At 36.4% G+C, this 9,354-nt stretch overlaps 1 pseudogene; it reads left to right on the top strand.

Annotated features, from left to right (window-relative positions):
* Positions 1 to 344: 344 nt before the first annotated feature.
* LOC125932382 (NADH dehydrogenase [ubiquinone] 1 alpha subcomplex subunit 1-like) lies at positions 345 to 603 on the top strand (annotated as a pseudogene).
* The last annotated feature ends 8,751 nt before the right edge of the window (positions 604 to 9,354 follow it).

The following is a 9,354-nucleotide window of genomic DNA, read 5'->3' as shown; positions in this document are numbered from 1 at the left end:
AAATGCTCCATGCCATTAATCATTAGGAAGATGTAAATTAAAATCACAATGAGAACACTGAATATCCACTGCAATGTCTAAAGATAAAAAGAACAGCAACATTAAAATTAAGAAGATGTGGAACAACTGAAACTTAAATACACTGCTAGTGGAAATATATATACTACAAATGCTTTGGAACATAGTTTAGAAGTTTCACAAAATATTAAATGTCTACCATATGACCCATCTACTCCACTCCCGGGTATTTACTCAAGAAAAGTGAAAACTTATATCCAAAGACTTGTGCATGAATGATCCTAACACCCTTATCCAGAATACCTCAAAACTACAAACATCCCTACCTGAAGGGGACCAGGAAGGAAGGGTCTGGCCTTAGCAATTGTGGTGCGATGAGGTTTGAGATTCTGCCCGGGATCAGCGTCATGGTCACGTGCTTGATCATCCCCAGTAACGCCACTGCACACACCCATAGGTTCACTAATGGGGACAAAGAAAAGAGGGTTGTCCATTATTCATATCACTGGATTTTGATGGAAAGAGGTGTGTGTCTCTGGACTTAATTGTTACTACGGGTCAAAGTGTTTGGAGAATATCGATTAAGGAAGTATTTTCCTGGCTAATGAAAAATAACTCAGTAATGCTCATCTACCCCTTCTAGAAGGTTATGCAGTGTATTGATGTAGTGCATAATAAAAACGACAAAAAATTAAAAAAAAAAAGGCTAGAAACATCCCAAAGGTGTATCAACAGGTGAATGGATAAACAAAATGTTTCACAGCCATATAATGAAAGAATACTCAGTAATACAAAAAAATAAGTACTCATACACACAACATGAACAAATCTCAAGATTATGTGGAGTAAAAGGAGCTTGACAAAATTGAGAATATACCAGATTACATTTATTTAAAACTCAAAAAAAAGCAAACTAACCTACAATGATAAAAAGTAATCCAATGGTTACCACAAGGCAGAGGTAAAGGAAGAGATGAACTGCAAAGAGGCACAAGGAAATTCTGTGGGTTTATGGAAGCATTCAGTATCCAGATTTCATAGGTAAATGAGCAGGTCCAAATGCATCACACTGCAAAAGTTAAATATGTGCACTTCACTGTATGTATATTCTAGCTCAATAAATACTTTGTTGAGAAAGAGGCACATTATATTTGGGGGGAAGTATCTACTGGATAACTTACTGTAAGAGAAATTTACTATTTACCAAATATATTTTTTAACATATGTTCACAGACTCCACCTCACAAAGCCGAAAAAGTGAATTGAGTAGGTTCTGCCCCACTTTTTTTAATATGAAAAAATTAATGTTTGGGGAACGAAGGTATCTTCCCACTATATATATAAACCAAGCAGCTGAGATGTGGTTTGAATTCGGTTCTTTCCACTTCACAATGCTCCCAAATGAAGTACATCTTATTAAGCAATGGATGAAAAGAGTCTCCTTTCCATCATGATCCTAATTACTACCTATACAAATTCAACCCACATCACAAACTGGGAAAATCCTTATTAAGAATACTGAGTCCCCAGGACTGTCCACTTGGTTGAAACATGATCTTCTTCTTTTTTTTTTTTTAATTTTTATTTATTTATTTTAAGAGAGAGCAAGCGCACCCATGCATGAGCAGTGGAGGGGCAGAGAGAGAGGGAGAGAGAGAATTCTAAGCAGGCTTCATGCCCAGCACAGAGCCTGACATGGGGCTTGAACTCATGGCCCCAAGATCATGACCTGAGCTGAAATCAAGAGTAGGACAGTCAACCAACTAAGTCACACAGGCGTCCTGAACCAAGCTCTTCTTGATTGCCAGTGTCCTGAAATGTCCACATTGACAATGACACATATATATTTTGCAAATCTTTAATTATTGATAATATATACAGTCCTGATGAAGTAAATTTTTCTCCTACAGGGGCTCCTGGGTAGCTCAGTTAAGTGTCTGACTCTTGATACAGGCTCAGGTCATGATCTCATGGTTTCATGAGTTTGAGCCCCACATTGGGTTCCATGCTGACAGCATGGAGCCTGCCTGGGATTCTCTCTCTCCTGTCTTTATTCCCCTCCCCCACTCATGCTCTGCCCCCCCAAATAAATAAACATTAAAAAATTTTTTAATAAAAATTTTAAAAAATTTTCCTTCTCCCTCTGCCTCTCCTGTGCTCACACTCTCTAAAATAAAAATTTAAATTTAAAAAATTCTTCTACATATTTAATATCAAAAAGCAAAATGTAGAGCAGTACATATTATAAAATATTATTTTTGTAAATATTTCAAAAAATTTGAGAAACCACCCAAGCATCCATTGGTGAATGAACAGATAAATAAAATGTGGTATGTACTACAAACAATGGAATATAATTCAACCTTAGAAAGGAAAGAAATCCTACCACATGATGCAACATGGATAAACCTGGAGAATATTATGCAAATTGAAGCCCATCACCAAAAGACAAATAATGCATGATTCCACCTAAGTAAAGTATCTGAAGCAGTCAAATTCATAGCATCATAAAGTAAGATGGTGGATTATGAAGGCACGGGAGAGGTATAGAGAGGGGAGTTATTGTCTCAGGGTTTCAATTGTGAAAGTTTCACAATTGAGGGTTTCAATTGTGAAAGTTTCACAATTGAGAGTTTCAATTGTGAAAGGTAAAAAAGTGCTGGCAAGTAGTTGCATACAATGTAAATGTACTTAACAGTACTAAACTATACCCTTGGAAATCATTAAGATTGAAATTTTATATTATGTTCTTATGCACAATAAAAATAAATCAATATGAATTTAGTGTTTAAAAATTAATGTTTAAGATAAAAATAAAAAATTAGGACACATTCTATCTGTAAAGTTATACCCATGGGTACTATCTCTTTATCTCATCTATAAAGCTTTCTACTTCCTTTTTTTTAAGAGTTTATTTCTTTTTTCTTTTAATGTTTATTTATTTTTGAGAGAGAGAACGTGAGCGTAAGCATAAGCATGAGCAGGGCTGAGCAGAGAGTGGGAGACAGAGGATCGGAAGCAGGTTCTGTGCTGTCAGCACAGAGCCCGATGGGGGCTCAAACCCACAAACTATGAGATCATGACCTGAGCCAAAGTTGGATGCTTAACCCACTGAACCACCCAGACACCCCTAAAGCTTTCTACTTCTTGAACAATTTTAATAGTTTATGTTTTCAGAAAATTATTTATGTCAGTGAGTTCTTCAAGTTAAAAGCATAGAGTTACACATGACTTCTGTATAACTCTGAAAATCTCCTTAATATTTATGGTTATAGTCCCTTTATCATTTTTGATTTTATGGATTTTCCTCCTTTCTTACTTTTATTAGGCTAGAATTTGGTCCCCTACACCAACTCCCCCCTCTTTTTTTTAAGAAAAAGTATTTAGGGATTAGTTGAATTCACTGGTTTCCTGTTTCTAGTTCATTAATATCTGCTCCTAATCTTATTGTTTCCTCATGTTTTCCTTACATTTATGTTGTTGTAGCTTTGGAAGCTGAACATTTACTAAAAGAAACTTTGTAAAGTTATGAATTTTCCTCTGACTAAAGCTCAGCTATAACTCTTAGATTAAGGCACAATATATTCTTGCGGTTATTTTTTCAAGTATTGTGAACTGTGGCTTTTGCTTTTCCTCCTCAACGCAAGGATTATTAAAGGAAGTTTTACATTTCCTAAGTATGTGGGAATAAGTAAGGCTTCCATTTATATGTCTATTATTAATTGCAAATATTACTGAATGTGTGCTACGTATGCTTTTTAGAACTGGGCTTTACCCAAAAAAAAACAAAAACAAAAAAACTGGGCTTTACATCATGGCCAATATGATTACATTTCCTTAATGTTCCATGGGTACACAAAAGAAGATATAGTTATTTCAGATAAAGAATTTTATTTGAATTGATTACTTTAACTTTACTAATTGAAATAATCAGGTCTGCAGGGTGCCTGGGTGGCTCAGTCAGTTAAGTGTCTGACTTCAGTTCAGGTCATGATCAAACGGTTCATGGGTTTGAGCCCTGAGTCAGGCTCTGTGCTGACAGCTCAAAGCCTGGAGCCTGCTTTGGATTCTCTGTGTCCCTCTCTCTCTGCCCCTCCCCTGCTCATGCTCTGTCTCTCTCTGTCTCTCAAAAATAAATAAACGTTAAAAACATTTTTTTTAAATAGTCAGATCTTCTATAATGCTTCATACATTGTGTTTTTACATGTTAAATTCCTCTTTTCCCATTGGCATAGTGTTAGTTTCTCCTTGTATTTGGCAGTATTCAATTATCATTTTTAAATGGATCTTATTTTGTGCATAAAGGTTTATAAATATTATACTTTTATTATGCTTCCTTTTTTTAATCCCTTATCAGTACTGTTTATTTAACAGAGATGATGGACATGTTCTAGATCAGTGATGTCCAATATGCTGGCTGTTGAACACTTGAGCAGATGTGGCTACTAAACACTTGAAATGTGGCTATTATTACTGAGGAATATAACTTTTAAGTTCAATTTTATTTAAATTAGATTAAACTTAAATGCAGGGGTGCCTGGGTGGCTCCATTGGTTAAGCTTCTGATTCTTGATTTTGGCTCAGATCGTGGGATCGAGCCTCATGTCAGGCTCTGCACTGGCCAGTATAGAGCCTGCCTGGGATATTCTCTCTCTCCCTCTCCCTCTCCCTCTCCCTCTCCCTCTCCCTCTCCCTCTCTCCCTCTCTCCCTCTCTGCCCCTCCCCTGCTTGTGCACACACTCTCTCTCAAACAAACATTGAAAGTAAACAACTAAATAATGGAGATATATAGATAAATAAATAGATTTAAAATCAAACAGCCACCTGTACTAATGACTACACTATTAGAGCAAGACTAAACTAATAATAAATAAACGGCCTTATCTTATGAATGAGTTTGCTTTAGATTCCACTTTGTCTATTAATATGCTTTCTTTGTGCTTGCATTTGCTGATATATGTCATCCTTTTACCTTTCACCTTTAAGAAGTTACTTTTACACGTCTTTTATAAGCCACAGGAAGTACAGGTGTATTTTGTTTCCTAGTTCAGTCTGTGAATGTCTGTTCTATAATAGAAATGTTTAACTCACACATTTATTGGCATTGCTTGGTCTTACTTCTGTTGTTGTGTTTGAATTATTATTTGTTCCTACTTACTTTTTTTAATATGGATGATCTTTGACTTTTTTTTGCTTTAGTAATTTGGAAAGTATACTTTCTGCTTTTAGTTCTGCATGTGGTTACTCTTAAATTTAAAATACATGAATCTATGGATATCCTTGAAACTTTCCTTCCCCATCCTGATCTCCCAGGTGATTTTGGCATTGTATATTTTAGACAAAACTCTGTATTTTCAATATTTGAAACAATGTTACCTACTCTTTCAAGGATTATTAATATCTGCATTTTTTATAACCTCATCTATAACATCATTTAAATAATTTTAAGTTTAAATGAATTCAATGCATGCATCAATCTATTTATACTAAAGTCTATTTTCTTAAGATCTTTATTTTTTCAAATTGTTTTCTGGTGACTCTGAGTACCTATTTTGAGTCACCTCACTCATTGTCCACATATTCTACATGAGTAGAATATTTCTGAAGGTATCTTTTTGTTGCATTGTCAGGGTAGAGAACACCTTGGTCAAAATATTGTTCTATCAAATAGGTAAATGCTGCTCTACTGTCTTATTGCATTTAGTATTTATTATACCAAAATGCCAAAAACTTATTTAATTTTGAGGTGACTTGTTTATTTTCGGTTTTTCATTGTTTCTCTTTTTTGACTGGGTGCTTGAATTTTTTTTTATTCTCAAAATCCAGTACATTCACCAGGATTATTTAGGTGTCAGTCACATCTTGTAAATTCAACTGGTACCTAGTGATACATTTTGATCTGCAGATTCAGCCATTTCTTCATTTAAGAAATGTTTTCTTCTATTATTGCTTCTATTGCATTTATTCTTGTCTCCTGAGATACATACGCTGGCCACATATTGGTTCTCCATTCACCGGTCCATTATATTTATTATTGATTTTCTCATTATTTTTACCTCTTTGCTTCTTTTCTCTGTATTCTAGGAGACTTTCCGTTTGAATCCAAAAGTGATTTTATTTTCCACATTCTCAAACCTGAACGCTATTGCCAATTTATTTATCACAAGATAGTATCATAATTTTGTTTTTGATTTGGCTATTTTGGGCTACGAAAATAATAATTTCTCATGGTTTGAACTAATACAAGAATAGTAACTGCAACAGGAATGGCGATGGCAAAAAAGAATTGGAAATACAATGAATGCCAATTAATATGGAAATGATTGAATAATGTCTGATACATTCATATTATAAGCTATTTTACTGCCATTAAAAGAATTGTGGAAATCTCACCAAATCCACTAGATATTAATAAATAAAAGAAAAATGTCTAACATGATAACCAATTGTATAAAATATTGACCAAACAAAACCTCTGTGTCTGAATCAGATGAAGTAAATATAGTGAATGTATAGAATGATATACATCAGGCTATTAACTTTAGTTATCATGTGGGAGTGTAATGAGAAGGAAGAGAAGAAGAGGGGAGGCCAAAGTCCCATAAAGCGTACCCCTATGGGGCACCTGGGTGGCTCAGTCAGTTAAGCATCCAACTCTTGATTTCAGCTCAGGTCATCATCTCATAGTTGGTGAGATTAAGCCCCACATTGGGCTCCATGCTGACAGCCCGGAGCCTGTTTGAGATTCTCTCTCCCTCTCTCTCTGTCCCTCCCCCTCTCATGCTTGCTCGCTCTCTCTCAAAATAAATAAAAATAAACTTAAATTTTTTTAAAGGTACACTTAACAATAAAGCAAGCATTTAGACTCTGATGCCATCTATGAAAAATAACATATGCATATACACATAATGAACCACACAAAATGGTGGTCATCCTCAAGTGATTATCTCAGTTTGATGGGATATTAGATGCTTCTAGCTTTCTTCCTTCTTCTATCCCAAACACACACACACACACATGCTCTCTAAGGAACTTTGACTCTGCTTCCTCTCTTTGGTGAAACTTCTCCACTGACGGCCAGACTCAGATGAGTACGTCTTCAGACGGATGGTCTCTACATCATAGAGTCTGGTTAAGTTCCATTTTAGCCCTGGCTCTTTCAAAGTAGGGAGAGATTATGAGGTCCAGGATTTCGACTATTTCTGGTTAGGCTACAGTTCTCCCTCTGAGTGGGGAGTTATAGGACATCTTCCAATGTTTTGTTTTGTTGTGTTGTGCTTTTTCTTTTCCAATTTGGTCCCATCTGCACTCTACGTTAACTGTTCCTTTCTTTTTACATTTCAGGATGACACAGGTTTCTATCTTTATTTTAAATTTCCTCAGTCCTTCCAAAATATCCCTATTTCTTAAACTTGGTCTCTTTTACTTCTTTATTTCTAAGGTCCACTTATTTAGAGTCTACCTAACCTATCTAGAATACTTGCGTTCATTTTGCCTTTCTAGTAATTGTCATGATTCTGACTACAAAGATGTTGAATACTCCTTTTCACAGGACCTGAAACAACCAACCAATCTCAATGCCCTGAGATTGCCAAGACCCTTGAACCACGTTGAAACTAGTAACAAAGCTTTAAAAGCTTCTACTCTTCTTTAATACAGGCCCCTTGAGCCCTCAGCCATCACACCCTCCCACCCCATCAATGTTTTATGGAAGCTAAATTAAAGGCTGTTTTCAAACTCTTAATTGTAAAGCATTACTTTCAATTTTCATAATGACTGAGACCAAATTTATCTTCTGGGCATTGCTTAGGCTGTCCCTAGTTGCAGAGAGGCAAGGGCTGTTTAAACCTATAATCTTAGTTTCAATCCACACTCTATAATTTTCTGGAATGACGGCTCTGACAAGAAAATGCCTAGAAAGACACCAACCTCAGGGTCTCACAACTCTCAAAAGCTGCTGGTTGACAGATTTTGACATAAGGGCCCCTTGGGGCAAGTTTCCATATGAATCAGACACCCTCTGGTTTGGCCCCAGCTTTTTCAAATGTGGGCTTCTGTGCACTATTTAACCCTCACCTTTCATCTCACTGGCCTTGGTCCACCAATCACAGAACAACAACAAGCAAAGGAACAGTTTGTCCAAAATCAGCTACACGTGCACAGTAGAGATCTGTGGCCTAATGTGCTCCAGCATGGGAGAGTCATAGTGAGCATCTGTCTGGAAGTAAACCACATGGGCTTCAAATAAGTAGGATCACTTCAAATCATTTCAAACCAAACCATCCACCACAGTGTACTGACAATTCTGACCAAAATTCTTGACTCAGCAGAGGTAGAAGTTACAGAGGAGGAACAAAGAGTCAAGGTGAGTCGTGTTGCAAAGAAAGAGTGAACAGCAATGACCTAAAAACCTTGCTTTCTCCCATCCCCGCATAAAAACCTGTCCATCACAGATTTGCCAAGATTCTTAAAATTCCCATCAGAGGCATTACTCTTTTAGGTGAAAGGTATTGAATATCCTTGTTAAAATTTAACTAGGTAACCCAGAAAAGGTAACTCAACCATTACAAAAAAACCTTAGGGTCCTAAAGGAACTTGTTGTTCACTATATTAGGCAAATGCCTAGAAAAAACTAATAACAAAACATAATTTGTAAAATGCTTTATAACATACACATTGATGCTTTATATATATATGTTCATATCACACAAATGGCATTAGAAGGAAATATTATTACCCTTGTTATTTGGTAAGAAAATTGAGACTCAAAGAGGTAAGTTGACTCCATCTAGCTAGCAACTGACATTTGCACTAACAGTGGGTCAAAGGACAGAGAAAAATTTGAGAGAAGGGATCTAGAAAGATCTTGAACACTGCGGTGCAGGCTAGGGTGAGACCCAGGGTGGGGGCACTAAGTACCCAGAGAATACAGAGTAGCTGAGCTTCAGGCAGAAAAGGAGGTAGATGTGTAGGTGAAGAAGACAAACTTTTCCCACTCCAGAACTCTGCAGAAGATAGACTCTGCCAGTGGCCTTAGAGTATGCAGATCCACACTCAAGGATCTTTTAAAAAAACACAGCATAGCATTGGGTCTGTCAGTGTCCAAAAATAAACTAAAGTAACACAAATCTACTGAGAAGTAAGCAACCCGGGTTCTGGTGCTGGCTCCACTAATTACTAGCTGCATGATCATTTGTGCATTTTTCCATCTATCTCTTTGAACTTTGGCAAAAGAAGAGCAGCCGTAGAGAATGAAAAAGACCACAGGACTTGTGACCAGAAGACCAAGTCTTCAAGATTCAACAAAGTATTCAGTATATGCTGTGCACTGATCTC

Source organism: Panthera uncia, chromosome X (assembly GCF_023721935.1).
Source record: "Panthera uncia isolate 11264 chromosome X, Puncia_PCG_1.0, whole genome shotgun sequence".
NCBI lineage: Eukaryota > Metazoa > Chordata > Mammalia > Carnivora > Felidae > Panthera > Panthera uncia.
This window is presented reverse-complemented; position numbering and strand designations above follow the sequence as displayed.